The sequence below is a fragment of the Bos indicus x Bos taurus genome, chromosome 5 (genome assembly GCF_003369695.1).
Source record: "Bos indicus x Bos taurus breed Angus x Brahman F1 hybrid chromosome 5, Bos_hybrid_MaternalHap_v2.0, whole genome shotgun sequence".
Taxonomy (NCBI): domain Eukaryota; kingdom Metazoa; phylum Chordata; class Mammalia; order Artiodactyla; family Bovidae; genus Bos; species Bos indicus x Bos taurus.
In genome coordinates, this window is record NC_040080.1 from 62,144,654 (window position 1) to 62,163,539 (window position 18,886).

General features: G+C 39.6%; 1 pseudogene; it reads left to right on the forward strand.

Annotated features, from left to right (window-relative positions):
- Nucleotides 1-16,898: 16,898 nt before the first annotated feature.
- LOC113893721 lies at nt 16,899-17,830 on the forward strand (annotated as a pseudogene).
- Nucleotides 17,831-18,886: the final 1,056 nt, after the last annotated feature.

The following is an 18,886-nucleotide window of genomic DNA, read 5'->3' on the forward strand; positions in this document are numbered from 1 at the left end:
CTCTCACACCTCCCTCCCCATACCATCCCTCAGGGTTATCCCAGTGCACAAGCCCCAAGCTTCCTGTATCCTGCACTGAACCTGGACTGGCTATTCATTTCTTACATGTTATTATACATGTTTTAATGTCATTCTCCCAAATCATCCCCCCCTCTCCCTCTCCCACAGAGTCCAAAAGACTGTTCTATACATCTGTGTCTCTTTTGCTACCTCGCATACAGGTAGACATTACCATCTTTCTAAATTCCATATATATGCGTTAGTATACTATATTGGTTTTTTTCTTTCTGGCTTACTTCACTCTGTATAATAGGCTCCGGTTTCACCCTTCTCATTAGAACTGATTCAAATGTATTCTTTTAATGGCTGAGTTATACTCCATTGTGTATATATACCACAGCTTTCTTATCCATTCATCTGCTGATGGACATCTAGGTAGCTTCCATGTCCTGGCTATTATAAACAGTGCTGGTTAATATAAACAGGCTTTCTATTCTGTTCAATTGATCTATATTTCTGTCTTTGTGCTGGTACCATACTGTCTTGATCATTGTGGCTTTGTAGTAGAGCCTGAACATTGGGATACACGTGTCTCTTTCAATTCTGGTTTCCTCGGTGTGTATGCCCAGCAGTGGAATTGCTAGGTCATATGGCAGTTGTATTTCCAGTTTTTTAGGGAATCTCCACATTGTTCTCCATAGTGGCTGTACTAGTTTGCATTCCCACCAACAGTGTAAGAGGGTTCCCTTTTGTCCACACACTCTCTAGCATTTATTGCTTGTAGACTTTTGGATCACAGCCATTCTGACTGGCCTGAAATGGTACCTCATTGTGGTTTTGATTTGCATTTCTCTGATAATGAGTGATGTTTGGCATCTTTTCATGGGTTTGTTAGCCATCTGTATGTCTTCTTTGGAGAAATGTCTATTTAGTCCTTTGGCCCATTTTTTGATTGGGTCATTTATTTTTCTCGAATTGAGCCTCAGGAGTTGCTTGTACATATTTGAGATTAGTTGTTTGTCAGTTGCTTCATTTGCTATTAGTTTCTCCCATTCTGAAGGCTTTCTTCTCACCTTGCTTATAGTTTCTTTGTTGTGCAGAAGCTTTTAATTTTAATTAGATCCCATTTGTTTATTTTTGCTTTTATTTCCAATATTCTGGGAGGTGGGTCATAAAGGATCCTGCTGTGATGTATGTCTGAGAGTGTTTTGCATATGTCCTCCTCTAAGAGTTTTATAATTTCTGGTCTTACATTGAGATCTTTAATCCATTTTGAGTTTATTTTTGTGTATGGTGTTAGAAAGTGTTCTAGTTTCATTCTTTTATGAGTGGTTGACCAGTTTTCCCAGCACCAGTTGTTAAAGAGATTGTCTTTTCTCCATTGTATATACTTGCCTCCTTTGTCAAAGATAAGGTGTCCATGGGTGCGTGGGTTTATCCCTGGGCTTTCTATTTTGTTCCATTGATCTATATTTCTGTCTTTGTGCCAGTACCATACTGTCTTGATGACTGCAGCTTTGTAGTAGAGCCTGAAGTCAGGCAGGTTGATTCCTCCAGTTCCATTCTTCTTTCTCAAGATTGCTTTGGCTATTCAAGGTTTTTTTGTATTTCCATACAAATTGTGAAATTATTTGTGCTAGCTCTGTGAAAAATACCATTGGTAGCTTGATAGGGATTGCTTTGAATCTATAGATTGCTTTGGGTAGTATACTCTTTTTCACTATATTGATTCTTCCGAACCATGAACATGGTATATTTCTCCATCTATTAGTGTCCTCTTTGATTATTATTTGTTGTTTTTCCCTTGTTGCTTTTAATATTTGTTCTTTATGTTTGATCTTTGTTAATTTGTTTAATATATATCTTGGGGTGTTTTGCCTTGCATTAACCCTGTTTGGGACTCTCTGGGTTTTTTGGACTTGGGTGATAATTTCCTTCCCCATTTTAGGGAAGTTTTCAACTATTATCTCCTCAAGTATTTTCTCATGGTTTTTCCTTTTGTCTTCTTCTTCTGGGACTCCTATGATTCGAATGTTGTGGCGTTTAATATTGTCCTGGAGGTCTCTGAGATTGTCCTCATTTATTTTAAGTCTTTTTTCTTTTTTTCCTGTCTGATTCATTTATTCTACCATTCTATCTTCTATTTCACTAATCCTATCTTCTGCCTCCGTTTTTCTACTATTTGTTGCCTCCAGAGTGTTGTCTCATTTATTGTATTATTCATTATATATTGACTCTTTTTTATTTCTTCTAGGTCCTTGTTAAACCTTTCTTGCATTTTCTCAATCCTTGTCTCCAGGCTATTTATCTGTTATTCCATATTTATTTCAAGTTTTTGGATCATTTTCACTATCATTATTCGAAATTCTTTATCAGGTAGATTCCCTATCTCTTCCTCTTTTTTTTGGTTTGGTGGGCATTTATCCTGTTCCTTTACCTGCTGGGTATTCCTCTGTCTCTTCATCTTGTTTATATTCTTGAGTTTGTGGTGGCCTTTCTGTATTCTGGCAGTTTGTGGAGTTCTCTTTATTATGGAGTTTCCTTGCTGTGGGTGGGGTTGTATCGGTGGCTTGTCAAGGTTTCTTGGTTAGGGAAGCTTGTGTCAGTGTTCTGGTGAGTGGAGCTGGATTTCTTCTCTCTGGGATGCAATGAAGTTCCTAGTAACGAGTTATGAGATGTCAATGGATTTGGAGTAACTTTGGGCAGCCTGTATATTGAAGCTCAGGGCTGTGTTCCTGTGTTGCTGGAGAATTTGCGTGGTATGTCTTTCTCTGGAACTTGTTGGCCCTTGGGTGATGCTTGGTTTCAGTGTAGGTACGGAGGTGTTTGATGAGCTCCTATCACTTAATGTTCCCTGGAGTCAGGTGTTCTATGATGTTCTCAGGATTTGGAGTTAAGCCTCCTGCTTCTGGTTTTCAGTCTTATTTTTACAGTAGTCTAAAGACTTCTCCTTCTATACAGCACCACTGATAAAACATCTAGGTTAAAGATGAAAAGTTTCTCCACAGTGAGGGACACCCAGAGAGGTTCACAGAGTTACATGGAGCAGAGAAGAGGGAGGAAGGAGTTAGAGGTGACCCGAATGAGATAAGGTAGAATCAAAAGAGGAGAGAGCAAGCTAGCCAGTAATCACTTCCTTATGTACACTCCACAGTCTGGACTGCTCAGAAATGTTCATGGAGTTATACAAAGAAGACAAGAGGGAGGAAAGAAACAGAGGTGGCCAGGAGGATAAAAGGGGGGAATGAAAAGGAGAGAGACAGTTCCAGCCAGTAATCAGCTCCCTAAGTGTCCTCCACTGTCTGGAATACACAGAGATTCAGAGAGTTGGGGAGAGAAGAGAAGGGGAAGGGAGGAGACAGAGGTGACCTACTGGAAAGAAAGGAGAGTCCAAAGCAGGAGACAGCAGTCAAGCCAGTAATCTCGTTCCCAAGTAAAAATAGGTACTTAGATTGGATTCTTAAAAGTACAAAATTGATAACAAATACCAAAAAGCAAAGATTAAAATTCTAGAGTAGAGGTTGGATTTTCAAAAATACAATATTAAAGAAAAGAAGAAGAAAAAAAAAAAAACAAAGTCACAAAAGTTATTAAAATATATATATGAAGTTTGCTTTAAAAAACAGTCTTTTTTTTTTGAAAACTAATAGTAGGCTATAAAAGTGAAAAATAATTTAGTAATAGAGAACTTAAATTTTTTTAAAAAGTTAAAAAAAGAAAATAAAAAGAAGAAGAAAACAAAAGAAAAAGAAAAAAAGAAGAAAAGAAAAAGAAAAGAATGATCGTAAAAATAGTAAAAATATATCTAGGACTTTCTTTTGTGTTATTGTGGGCAGTGTGGGGTCCGTTCATTTTTGGATAGTTTCTTGGTCTGGCTTATATTTCTCAAGATGTACAGGCCCCTTCCTATGTAGTCAGTACTAACTACAGGGTTTTACTCTATTGCACCTGTCACTTCTAAGGCGGTTCCCTCGGTTTTAGCTTCTCTTTGCTGGTCTCTTCAGTGTCTGATTTCCTCCCTGACACAAGGGGGCGGTGGTGGACACTTTTTTAGGCTCACTTGTTCAGTCGCGCTGTGGGGAGAGAGGGACGCTGCAAACAAATAACACTGGCATGTGCTTGCAGTGTCTCAGCCACACTGGGCCTGCCCCCACTCACAGCGCATGCATCCTCCCTGCCCACACAGCTCAGGCTCTAGATTGATCCGTGGGAACCACCCGAGGCCAGCCCTGGGCTGCAATCACCTTCCAAGTCTAAGCCGCTCAGGTTCAGGCACTCGGGTAGTCCTCAGAGGCACAGACTCCTTTGGGCTTGCATTTTGTGCCCTTCCCAGCTCAGAGCAGCTCGGGTGATGAGGTGTTTGGCGAGAGCGGTCACTAAGACTTATTGCCTCTCCCATCCCTGCCACTCGGTTTTCTGGGTGTACAACTGGTGCACTTTCTCAGGTGGATGACTGTCCAGAACCCCAAGAAGTCTTAGTAAGTAAAAAAGCCTGCTTGCAGTTTGGTAGAAAATGTCTCTCTGGGGCTGTGATTGCCCCCTTCTGTCTCTGGCTGCCTGTCACTGAAGGGGGATGGTCTGCAGCCGGCTAGTTCTGTTCCACCTTTTGTTCTGTGCGTGGGCCTGGCAGTGTCTTAGGGCTTTTCACGTGGTAGCTATCCCACAGTCTGGTTTGCTACCCCAAATTACTTCCCTCTGATTACCCTCGGGGGCATTCAGGCCCGATCCTTACTCTAAGCAATGCAGCCCATACCTTCCTGCCCAGCCCCCGCTTGCTAGTGGCGAGTGCAGGCATCTGTGTTCCTTCTCTGCTGGGGGAGTTACCATTGGGCTCGTAATCTATGGGTTTTAATTATTTACTTATTTTTCCTCCCTATTATGTTGCCCTCTGTGCTTCCAAGGCTCGGCACAGACTCAGCAGTGAGAGTGTTTCCTGGTGTTTGGAAACTTCTCTCTTTTTAAGACACCCTTCCCGGGATGGAGCTCCGTCCCTACCTCTTTTGTCTCTTTTTTTGTCTTTTATATTTTTCCTATCTCCTTTCGAAGACAATGGCTGCTTTTCTTGGTGCCTGATGTCCTCTGCCAGCATTCAGAAGTTGTTTTGTGGACTTTACTCAGTGTTTAAATGTTCTTTTGATGAATTTGTCGGGGAGAAAGTGGTCTCCCTGTCCTATTCGTCCGCCATCTTAGGACCGCCCCTTTTCTCACCTTTTACTCAAACTTCTTCCTTGAGATGAAGGAATAGAATATTTTGCCAATTTCAATTATACTTTGTATTCTCTGTTTTGCCTAGTTTTTCTGGGCCTCTGTTAATTTGCTTTTAAGTTTTATTAATAAGATTTTAACCCTTATCTCCTAAAGATTTTCATCACTTCATGCCAAAAATGATTTGGCAGTCAGCCTGGTATCAAATCCTCTATATCTGTTCCCATCTTCTCTCCTCTCTCTTTCTCTCTCCCCGCTCCTGTTTTAATTGTCAAAACTACATTAACCATTATGATTCATAAATCAAAAAAAAATCATTCTGGAGCTAAGACAGCAGGATAGGAAGACCCTGAGTTTGCTTCTAGTTATTTCTCTAGATAGATAGAGATACAGATATAGAGATATAAAGAAGAAATAACAATGGTATTAGGAGCAGAGATGAGCTATAGTTAAGACCCACAACCCAGGGTAGGTGACCAACAAATGCACGTATCCTCCCAGGGAGTTAGGGGTCTGAGCCACAAAACAATGTCCCCAGTCTGGGGATCCTACACCCAGAAGATGAGCTCCCAGAATATCTTGTTTTGAAAACCAGAAGGACTTGCGTATGGGACAGCTGCAGGTATTAAAGGACATACTCTGACTCCCAAAGCAGAGGTAGTAATTTGAAAGGAACCTGGGTGACCTCCACTTGCTGTGATCTTGGAGAACCTCCAGAGGCAGAAGGCTACCACTGGACTGTCCCTGGGGACACACACACACACACACACACACACACACACACACACACGCAGGCAGGCAGCAGATATTTTTGAAAACTTGTTCTACCACGAGGACACATGTGCTGGCAAATGCCAAATTGGAATCCTCCCTTTAGCCCATTAGTGCAGAGTGCTTAACCACAAACCAGCAGGTCACCACCAGTTCTGGCACCTGGCAAACTGAGGAGCCAGATGAAAGACAAAGTTGTGCCCTTCAGCAATCCAGTACAGCCCCCAAAACCCCTGAGGCTAACGATCAACCACCTGAGACTCAACCCAACATCCAGTAGGCTGCTAGCAGCTTCAAACCCCCACAGCCCCTGCACCTAACTGTCCCAAAAGAAGATCCTGCACACCTGAAAGCAGGCACCAGTGAGAGTATCCAAGAAGGGCCCATACAACCCACATAGGGGGCAACTCTAGAGCATATCTCTCTGGTGACCAGAGAAGAGTGGAGACCATAGTACATCTCCTACATAAGATCATTTCTCCAAGATCTGGAAATATAACTGACCTACCAAATACATAGAAATAATAGAAAGAATTAGGAAAAATAAGGGGACAGAAAAATACATTCCAAAGTAAGGAATAAGACAAAACCCCAGAAAAAAGTTAACAATGTGGAGATAAGTAATCTACCAGATAAAGAATTCAAGGTAAAGATCACAAAGATGCTCAACAAACTCAGTAAAAGAATGGATGAACATAGTGAGAAGTTTAATAAAGAGAAAATATAAAGAAGAAACAGAGATGAAGAAAGTTGTGTGCTGTGCTTTGTCATTCAGTCCTGTCCAACTCTGCAACCTCAGGACTGCAGCCCACCAGCCTCCTCTGTCCACAGGATTCTCCAGGCAAGAATACTGGAGTGGGTTGCCATGCCCTCCTCCAGGGGATCTTCCCAACCCAGGAACCAAACCCATGTCTTCCATATTGCAAGCAGATTCTTTACCAACTGAGCCACCAGGGAAGCCCAATATGAAGAATACAATAACTGAAATTTTTAAATACACTAGAAGGAGTCAACATCACATTAGAAGTTACAAAGGAACTATAACTGACTTACAAGCAGAAACTTTACAGGCTACAGGGAGCAGCATGATATATTCAAAATAATGAAAGGAAAATAAAACCTAAACAAGAATACTGTACCCAGAAAGAAGATGTGAAAGTAGGAGGACATGGAACTCACCTCCCCCTCCACAAACACATGAAAAATACAGCCACAGGAAGAACAGTTGTCACTGAGAGTTAACTAGAGACTGGCAGGAGTCATGTACAACCAAGGCTTCAAGAAAGATCCACATGGAACTGGGCAGAAAGGGGAAAGAAGCAAGCCCAAACTTAAAAGGAACAGACCAGCTCAGACGCAACCCTCAGGTCTTCTGCTCCAGCAACTTGGGAACCTGACCCAACCCCCAATAGACAGTGATGGCCACTGAGCAGAAGAGAAGCCATATCTCACACTGGCTCTGGCCCTAGCCCCCTTTATCTCCAGCCCTACCCCCTACCAAGTTAAGATGATGTCATTAGGATGGGCTCTGTTCCAATATCACAGATGCTCTTATTAAAAGGATAAATTTGGATTCAGAGACAGACACGAATAGCGAGATGATGTAAAGACAGAGATATGGAGGAAGAGGATGGCCAGGTGTCAATGGAGGCAAAAACTAGAGATCTGAAACTGCAGTGATGAAACACTACAAGGATACTGACAATACCAGATGCTCAGAGAGAGGCATGGATGGGATTCTTCCTCGGCTTCCTCTTCCTCAGAAGGAACCAATCTACCAACATCATGATTTTGGAACTGTAGCATCCATAACTGCTAGACAATGAATTTCTGTTGTCTTTCTCCACCATATGTTACATTTTTATGGAAGCAAACTAACCAAGCAATGGAATCCCCAGCAATAGAACTTCAAAGTATAGGTTGCAAAAAAATGAGATAACAAATCAAAAAAAAAGAAAAATATACAATCATAGCTGAACCCTTAAACACTCCTCACTCAGTAATAAATAGAAATATTAGACAGTAAACCAGGAGGATATAAAAGATCCCCATAACTCATCAACCAACTGGAACTAATTGTCATTTATAGAACACTCGATAGAATAACAGGATACGTGGTAAAGTATCTGGGCAGGTCTGAGACAGATGTAGGAATTCCTGAGAGAGTCACAGCAGATCAGACCTTAAGTATGTATATAAGCATGAATATTATTTAGAATGAACCCTGAACCAGATAACTATGGTCCAAACAACAAAATAAGAAAAGCAATTTTAGCCAAGGCTTAACATGTTAAACAGAGTTCAGTCAACACTAAAGAAGACAAGACAGAGCTGTAGTTTGAATCTCACAGGGTTTATTGCCTGTCAGGTGAATAAAATTTCATACCTTTAAGGTAAATAAAACAACCCAGAGTTTATGCAGTGAAATATTCACAGTGTGAGGACACAATCCAAAATCACTGAATATACAAACAATCAGTAAAATGTGACCCATTTCAAAAGACATTCATCTACCAAAATGACAATCTCTTGGTACCAAGGCCAAGATGACTCAGATATTGGTAGCATTGCACAAAAGCTTTAAATCAATCTTACACAACCATGCTTTATGAAATAAAGGAAGATAATAAAAAGTTAAGATGTCCCAGAAGAGGAAGAGAAAACACATAGTATTAAAAGAAAAATGTTAGAAATGCAAAATATAATCTGTTTCTGAAGAAAGTCACACTTTGGGCTTACTCAATGGATAGATTACAGAAACAAAAACCAACAATTTTGAAAGTAGATTTGAATTGTGTCATTCTCAAAAAGAGGAAAAATAGATTATTTTTAATTTACAGAGATTCTGGGATCTATGGCACAATGTTAAAATCTATCTAATATGTAATTTGAGTCACAGAATAAGCAAAAAAAGGAATGGGGAAGAGAAATAATTTATGGGTGGAAACTTGGCAAATATTGGGGGGAAAGTTTCCAATCAACTCATACACTTCTTACGCTTAAAAAGTTCAATCAGCTAATAAAAGCCATAGTCAAGGAAGATTACACATTGGTATATTAAAATGCAGCATAGGAGAGCATTTTAAAATGTGCCTATGCTGCTGCTAATTCACGTCATGTCTGACTCTGTGTGACCCCACAGACGGCAGCCCACCAGGCTCCCCCGTCCCTGGGATTCTCCAGGCAAGAATACTGGAGTGGGTTGCCATTTCCTTCTCCAGTGCATGAAAGTGAAAAGTGAAACTGAAGTCGGTCAGTCATGTCCGACTCTTCGCGACCCCACGGACTGTAGCCTGCCAGGCTCCTCCGTCCATGGGATTTCCCAAGCAAGAATACTGGAGTAGGGTGCCATTGCCTTCTCTGAAATGTGCCTATTCAGTTTAGTTCAGTTCAGTGTCTCAGTTGTGTCCAACTCTTTGCGACCCCATGAATTGCAGCACATCAGGCCTCCCTGTCCATCACCAGCTCCTGGAGTTCACTCAGACTCACGTCCATCGAGTCAGTGATGCCATCCAGCCATCCTATCCTCTGTCATCCCCTTCTCCTCCTGCCCCTAATCCCTCCAAGCATCAGAGTCTTTTCCAATGAGTCAACTCTTCGCATGAGGTGGCCAAAGTACTGGAGTTTCAGCTTTAGCATCATTCCTTCCAAAGAAATCTCAGGGCTGATCTCCTTCAGAATGGACTGGTTGGATCTCCTTGCAGTCCAACGGACTCTCAAGAGTCTTCTCCAACACCACAGTTAAACAGCATCAATTCTTCGGGGCTCAGCTTTCTTCAAAATGAACTTATCTACAAAAAAGAAACAGATTCACAGACATGGGGAAAAGACTTGTGGTTGCCAAGAGGGGGCATGTTGGAGGGTGGATGAGTGGGAATTTGTGGTTAGTAGAGGCAAATTAGTGTATATAGAATGGATAAACAACAAGGTCCTACTGTATAACACAGAGAAATATATTCAATCTCCTGTGGATAAACCATAAGGAAAAAAATATATAGAAAAGAATGTATGTGTATTTATAACTGAATCACTTTGCTGTATAGCAGGAATTAACATAACATTGTAAATCAACTATACCTGATTTTTTTTAGAAAAGGCCCATGAAATGTGAAAGCCAAAGAATTATAAATATCTGGGAGGTATTTCTGAAAACTGTCAACAGTAAGTTATCAATTTGCCTTTTTTTTTGATAAAAGATTTTTTCTCTATTATCCGAATAGTGATACTGACACCAACCATTTTTGCAGAATTACTACATTGGAAAAATTGTCTTTATCATATTATAAATGCCTAACAATGATGAAATAAAAAAAGAGAAGGTTGCCTTTTGTCTTATAATCTGGTAGTAATTATTGCATACTTGGCCTGTTCTGATGCTAATGTTATTTATAGGTGTCTGTCTGAAGACGTTTTCCCCAGGTCTGTGCTCCCCTCTCTATCCCCAAATCTGGCGCATTACACCAGAGATTCATTAGTAATGCTTAAGATAGGGCCACCAAGGACATATTTGTTTGTTTCACTTAATTAAAAATTAGGTCAATTTTTTAAAGGGGAAATTCTGTCAGTATAGAAATATGCCCCTCTGCCAGAAACATCAGAATATCAACTTTCCCAGCAGCAGAGAGAGATCCCTATCTAGCCATTTAAATTACTGTTAGCTCTGTAGTTCCAGAGTAAAGACTTTCTGAACTCAAGGGAAGGCAGACTCTCTGTAGAGAAAATCTTCATCTTGTGTGGGTGGAGGATGACTTAGTGATACTCTCCAACTGCAGAGCCCTCTGTGAGTATGACTGTGCTCCTAAGAATGGGCAGAGACCACCCTCCTTTCTTTCCACCATAAGACCATTCTGATGATTTTTTTTTTCACCCTTTGCAACTTTGGGGTTTGGTGACCATCAGAGGTTACAACTATCAGAGAGGTTTTTGTTTGTTTGTTTTTTAATGTCATTTTCCTTACCTTTTCTGAACTCCAGAATGATGCTTTCCTCTGAGAAAAATCTATCAAAGTAACTGATATGGTTTGACATTTTAATATTTTATGAAGGTTTCAACAACTACTTCTAAAGTGTGACTTCTCAATGTGATTAGCAAGTACAGAGCTGTCATCGATAAGCAGTTTTCACATATCAATACAATGAAGTTGATATAAATACAGTGGAATTTTAGACAGATGCTCTATATATTCTCTGCCATAACCTCCGGAGAAGGCAATGGCACCCCGCTCCAGTACTCTTGCCTGGAAAATCCCATGAACGGAGGAGCCTGGTGGGCTGCAGTCCATGGGGTTGCTAAGAGTCAGACACAACTGAGCGAATTCACTTTCACTTCTCACTTTCATGCATTGGAGAAGGAAATGGCAACCCACTCCAGTATTCTTGCCTGGAGAATTCCAGGGACGGGGGAGCCTGGTGGGCTGCCGTCTATGGGGTCGCACAGAGTCGGACACGACTGAAGCGATTTAGCAGCAGCAGCAGCAGTAGCAGCAGCAGCCATAACCTCATACACATAAAATACGTGAATTCTAGATCCATTGAGTGACTTATTTACTTATGTATTATCATTCGGTGACCCCATCCACTAATAGTATTTCACATTTTAATGGAAACTCACTTTTTAACATATATATCAAGGTCAATGTCAGTTAATTACATGAGTGTGTTCTTAAGAATGTAGAATATGAATGACTGAAGAAAATGGTGGCATCTCCTTAGGACACCCAGGCTGATTGAAGTGCTTGGGAGAGTTGGATACTCTGGAATTGTGGTGACAGGACTTAGGGGAGGCACCTGGGCTGCAGAAACAATTCATTCCTGTCCCACCACTGGAAACTCAGTGCTATCTCTGTATGACCTTTAACCTGGTGTTGAGATAGGTAGGCTAACATTTAGGCAAAACATTCCCTGTACTTCCTTTACTCTGTTTTTCTTTAAACATTTTAGGCTAAACTGTGGGACTAGGCACCAAGTGGAAGCTAATATCTGTCTTAATAATTGTTATTGTTTAGTTGCTAAGTCATATCTGACACTTTTTCAACCCCAAGGACTGTAGCTCACCAAGGCCCACTGTCCATGGGATTCTCCTGGCAAGAATACTGGAGTGGGTTGCCATTTCCTCCTCCAGGGGAATCTTTGCAACCCAGGGATGGAACCCATGCCTCCTGCATCTCCTGTATTGACAGATGGATTCTTTACCAGGAGCCACCAAGGAAGCCCCAGCCTTTCTTAATGATTAGGAAGAGAATTTTTAAGGCAACAAAATGAAACTTCAAGTAACTGTTTAATTGAAACTTCTAAGGCAAATGCCTTTTGGTTCAGCAGCATAGAAAAATGACAGGGTATCCAGACAATGCTGGAAGGATAAGCAATATTTGACTTAGCTGCGATGTAAATAATCAGAAAGAAGACCAAATATATAATCTTTTTGATTGAAGCAAGAATTTTAAATGAATTTCTTTTAGCCTAAGACTAAATATGACATATAGCCATTTTTTTTGTATTGCAAGGAAGCAAAGAATGATTTTTAAATTTTAAAGACCTCATTTTTAAAATGAAGGAGAGTGGACAACAGAGATTATATATGGCATATATTAAGTATGTGAATTTTTATATCATTTATACCTCACTAAATCTAAAACACAAAAACATCTAATTGGCCCTTTGTAGAAGAAAATTGGGGATATCCATGTGAGATTACATACTAATATTAAAGAATTCCAAGCACTTCAGGTCTTATTACCATAAAAGAGAAGGGAAATTTCACTAGTTGAGAAAGCAAGCTGCTTGTTCTGAGTCACATGTACATATAAAATTTGTAAATTTTATAATAAACATATTTATTGCACTCCCTAAACTTTGAATAGGGCTAGCTGTTTTGGAATCTCAATGAACAAAACATAGCCCAATGCTAACAAAATTACACTCACATATTTAGAGGTAGCAAAGAGACAAGCGTAGTAGGCTAGAAAGCTTTTCTCAGGAAGTCAAACTAAGCCAAAACTTGAAAAATCTACATACATCAGTATCACTTTAGTGAAGGCAAAAACAGCAGTGGGAAGCTGGTAATGAATAGAGTTGTATCAGGAAACAGACTCCACTCAAACTTGTCAAGACATTACTTTGGTTTCTGGAAAATGAACAAGTACTTTGGTGGAAACACTGAAGAGCTCTTTCACAGGTAACTTTCCTTTCTAAACATGAACATTCTCATCACAGGAGTATAATATCAGTGGGTCAAAAAAGCACTTCAGGTCTTATTCAGTTCAGTTCAGTCATTCAGTCGTGTCCGACTCTTTGCAACCCCATGGACTGCAACATGCCATGTCTCTGTCCATCACCAACTCCAAGAGTTTACTCAACCTCATGTCCATTGAGTCAGTGATGCCATCCAACCATCTCATCCTCTGTCATCCCCTTACCCTCCTGCCCACAATCTTTCCCAGCATCAGGATCTTTTTAAATGAGACAGTTCTTTGCATCAGGTGGCCAAAATATTGGAGTTTCAGCTTCAGCATCAGTCCTTCCAATGTATATTCAGGACTGATTTCTTTTTGGATGGACTAGTTGGATCTCCTTGCTGTCCAAGGAACTCTAAAGAGTCTTCTCCAACACTACAGTTTAAAAGCACCAATTTTTCAGTTCTCAGCTTTCATTATAGTCCAACTCTCACGTCCATACATGACTACTGAAAAAACCATAGCTTTGACTAAATGGACCTTTTTTAACAAAGTAATGTCTCTGCTTTTTAATATGCTGTCTAGGTTGTTCATAACTTTTCTTCTAAGGACCAAGCATCTTTTAGTTGATGCTAAAATTCTGGCTTTTAGGTCAGATAGAATCCATGCAATTCAAGTATTGCAGATTAATATTAAACTGTAATTTTAACTGTAAATGTTGGTTTCAAATTACATCTTATCTATGTATGGAGAGAATAAAATGGACATCATCAAAAAATACAGCTGAAGAAGCAGAAACCACTGGAAGAGAAATCATGTTGTACCCAATAAATAATTCATGGAAGATGCTCCAGCATACTGCTGCTCGTTTTGGCTTTCTTTTTTTATTTATATTTGGTAAATTTTTAATTATGAAATAATTTTGTACTTGCAGAAGATTTTACATACTAATGCTGACAGTTCCCAGATATCTTTCACACAGCTCTCCTAAAGGTGGCATCCTGCATAATCATAGTGCAATAATTATTGCCAAGGAATTAACATTGTATTGTGTTGCTCAGTCACTCAGTTTTGTCCAACTTTTTGTGACCCCATCGACTGCAGCATGCCAGGCTTCCCTGTCCTTCACCATCTCCCAGAGCTTGCTTAAATTTATGTCCACTGAGTCAGTGACACCATCCAACTGTCTCATCCTCTGTCATCCCCTTTTCCTCCTGCCTTCAATCTTTCACAGCATTAGGGTCTTTTCTAATGAGTATGCTCTTCACATCAGGTGATCAAAGTATTGGAGATTCACTTTCAGCATCAGTCCTTCGAATGAATATTCAGGGTGGGTTTCCTTTATGATTGACTGGTATGATCTTGGTGTCCAAGGGACTCTCAAGAGTCTTCTCCAACACCACAATTCAAAAGCATCAATTCTTTGGCCTTCAGCCTTCTTTATGGTCCAACTGTCACATCCACACATGACTACCAGAAAAACCATAGTTTTGACTCTATGGATCTTTGTCAGCAAACTAATGTCTGTTTTTTAATACGCTATCTAGGTTTGTCATAGCTTTTTTTCCAATGATCTAGTGTCTTTTAATTTCATGGCTGCAGACATTATCTGCAGTGATTTTGGAACCCAAGAAAATAAAGTCTATTACTCTTTCCATTGTTTCCCCATCTATTTGCCATGAAGTGATGGGACTAGATGCCATGATCTTAGTTTTCTGAATATTGAGTTTTAAGGCAGCCTTTTCACTCTCCTCTTTCACTTTCATCAAGAGGCTCTTTTTTTCCTCTTCACTTTCTGCCATAAGGGTGATTCATCTGTATATCTGAAGTTATTCATATTCTCCTGGCAATCATGATCCCCTCTTGTGCCTCATAAAGCCCAGCATTTCACATGATGTTCTCTGCATGTAAGTTAAATAAGCAGGGTGATGATATACAGGCTTAACATACTCCTTTCCCATTTGGGAACCAGTCTGTTGTCTATGTCCCATTCTAACTGTTGCTTCTTGACGAGCATACAGGTTTTGTAGGAGGCATATAAGGTGATCTGATATTACCATCTCTTCAAGAATTTTCCACAGTTTGTTGTAATCCACACAGTCACAGGTTTTAGCATAGTCAATGAGGCAGAAGTAGATGTTTTTGGAATTTTGCTTTTTTTTCTATGATACTACGGATGTTGGCAATTTAATCTCTGGTTCCTCTGCCTTTTCTAAATTCAGCTTGAGCATGTGAAAGTTCTCAGTTCATGTACTGTTGAAACCTGGTTTGGAGAATTTTGAGCATTACTTTGCTAGCATGTGAATTGAGTGTAATTGTGAATGTGAATTGCGGTAGTTTGAACATTCTTTGTCATTGCCTTTCTTTGGGATTGGAATGAAAACTGACCTTTTCCAGTCCTGTGGCCACTGCTGAGTTTTCCAAATTTTCTGGCATATTGAGTGCAGTACTTTAACAGCATTGTATACACTGTATACAAATGTTAATAATTAAAATGGAGATTTAAGGATGGATCCAGTTCATGGCCAGGCTAGGGTGGTCACCTAGGTTGCTGCTGCTTCTGCTGCAGCAGGTCCTTTGTGCTCCCTGGCCACCCGCTACCACCGCCTAGAGCTGGGGCTGCATGCTGGCTACTGACCCTCCATCTGGGATCCCTCAGACTGAGCATGTGCGAAGTGCTGCCTCCCTCACTGGGGCCTGTGTGTCCCTAGAGACACAGGAAGAGACTTACTGGGAATCATAGGATTTCAGGGTCTCAGAGGAAAGAAGGATTACCTAGGAAATAAATTAATTAAATAATTATTTTGTTTGGATTTTCCTAATTTTACCACTGATGTCATTTTCTGTTGCAGGATCCAATGCAAATTACTATTTGAAAAGGAAATGTCATGTGTCCTTAAGTGTCCTTCAATCGTGTCTCATCCTGTCTCTTCTCTTCCTTTATGACCTTGCAAGTACTAACAGTTGAGGTTAAATTCTTCAGGGTTTTTAGTTTTGGCATATAATAGTTTTTTACCCAATATAGCAGCAGGAAACTTGTTTATGTAGTACTTATCAAACACTGTGTTCTATTAGAGTGAAAAATGGAAGGAAAGTTGGATACTGATGTAGAAATTTCAGGATGAATAGCAAGCCTGGAAAGCAAATGGGTATTATTTGGATGACAATTCTGATACCAAAAGCAAAATATATAAAATGAAATAATTTTTTAGTCATTGCAGTAACAGCAAACACTCAAATACTGCACACATGATCTCCAGACTCTGTATAAAATGTCAAACTCAGCCATTTATTCGCATTTAACAGGAACTCACACTTCAAAAAACATGTGTGCTCATTCAAACTCGTGAGTAGTGAAGAGTTATTAGGAGCAAAAGAACATTATAATATCTACAAAATAGTATCACATGGATGACATTTCTAATTCTAAAGCTTAATATATTTCAGAGAATAAAGGACAGAGTTTAGATTAATTGAAAAATAGAGATGTGAGAGCATGCAAGGTGGTATATGAACACTAGTAAAAACATATCAGAAAAACATGATCATAAGGATTTCTATAATGCACATCAAAATAGCTGAGAATTCTGAAGTTTTGACTCATCATTAGCATGACTCACGAAATAAAATGACTATTCATTGCTGTGATTGGATATTTTCACCCAATAGCTATGGCCTCACAATTTCATGCAAGTTTTTTCAGTTCAATGTCACTTGAGTTTCTGAGGAGTTTGATAAGTATAAGTCAGCAATGAGAAACCATACATCATTACCTACATTCATATTGCTAGGACTGACAGATGATTCTCCAATGCAGGTTTTGATTTTTATATTTCTGTTTGTATCCTACTTATTGAGTGTCAGTGGGAATCTAACCATCATTATACTCACTTTAGTAGACTCTCACCTTAAAACTGCCATGTACTTTTTCCTCAAACACTTCTCTTTTTTAGAAACCTTATTCACCACGGTGTGCATTCCCAGTTTCTTATACAGCTTATCAACTGGGGACAAGACTATTTCCTATAAGGCTTGTGTTAGTCAACTATTTTTTGTCTTTCTTTTTGCAATAACAGAATTTTTCCTCCTAGCCATCATGTCCTGTGACCATTATGTGGCCATCTGCAAATCCTTATGTTATGCAACCATCATGAACGCCAGAGTCTGTGGATGGCTTGTTGTCTGTTGCTGGATAGCAGGTTGGCTGGTCATATTTCCACAACTCTGCCCGGGCTTAAACATAGAATTCTGTGATTCTAATGTCATTGATCATTTTCTCTGTGATGCTTCTCCTATGATGAAGATCTCTTGTGCAGACACATGGTTCATAGAACAGATGGTTGTTGCTGTTGCTGTGTTGACTGACATTGGGACATTTCTGTGTGTAGTTCTGTCATATATATATACATCATCAAGACCATCACAAAGTTCCCTTCTGCCCCGCAAAAGATGAAGACCTTTTCTACCTGTTCTTCTCACATGATTGAGGTTTCTATCACTTATGGCAGTTGTATCTTCATCTATGTCAAATCTTCAGCAAAGGATGAAGTGACAATTAATAAGTGTGTGTCGTTGCTTACTACTTCAATTGCCCCTATGTTAAACCCATTTGTTTATAGCTTGAGGAACAAGCAAGTGAAACAAGCTTTTACAGACTTAATCAAAAGAATTTCATTGATCTAAAAGAAGTAAAGAAATGTTGAAACTAAGCATAAAATAACAATTTACAAAGAGCAATGGGCCTCAAGGTCACAATCTTCATTCATGAACTATTAAATCCTGGTATATTGTCTGTTCATATTAACAGGCTTATATCACTGTTATTACTGAATCTCGGACCTAAAACCATCGTTTCAATGCTTGTTGAAATAAACAACTTGATTTCTTTCCTTCTACTAACCCTGGGGTTCTTCATTTCTTCCTTTTCTAGTTGCTTTAGGTGTAGGGTTAGGTTATTTATTTGACTTTTTTCTTGTTTTCTTGAGGTATGCCTGTACTGCTATTAACTTTCCCCTTAGGACTGCTTTTAAAGTGTCCAAAGAAACAAAAGAGACCATAGCAAAAATCAACAAAACCAAAAGATGGTTCTTTGAAAGGATAAATAAAATTGACAAACCATTAGCCAGACTCTTCAAGAAACAAAGGGAGAAAAATCAAATCAATAAAATTAGAAATGAAAATGGAGAGATCACAACAGACAACACAGAAATACAAAGGATCATAAGAGACTACTGTCAGCAATTATATGCCTATTAGATGGACAACGTGGAAGAAATGGACAAATTCTTAGAAAAGTACAACTTTCCAAAACTCGACCAGGAAGAAATAGAAAATCTTAACAGACCCATCACAAGCACGGAAATTGAAACTGTAATCAAAAATCTTCCAGCAAACAAAAGCCCAGGTCCAGACAGCTTCACAGCTGAATTCTACCAAAAATTTAGAGAAGAGCTAACACCTACCCTGCTCAAACTCTTCCAGAAAATTGTAGAGGAAGGTAACCTTCCAAACTCATTATGTGAGGCCACCATCACCCTAATACCAAAACCTGACAAAGATCCCACAAAAAAAGAAAACTACAGGCCAATATCACTGATGAACATAGATGCAAAAATCCTTAACAAAATTCTAGCAATCAGAATCCAACAACACATTAAAAAGATCATACACCATGACCAAGTGGGCTTTTTCCCAGGGATGCAAGGATTCTTCAATATCCACAAATCAATCAATGTAATA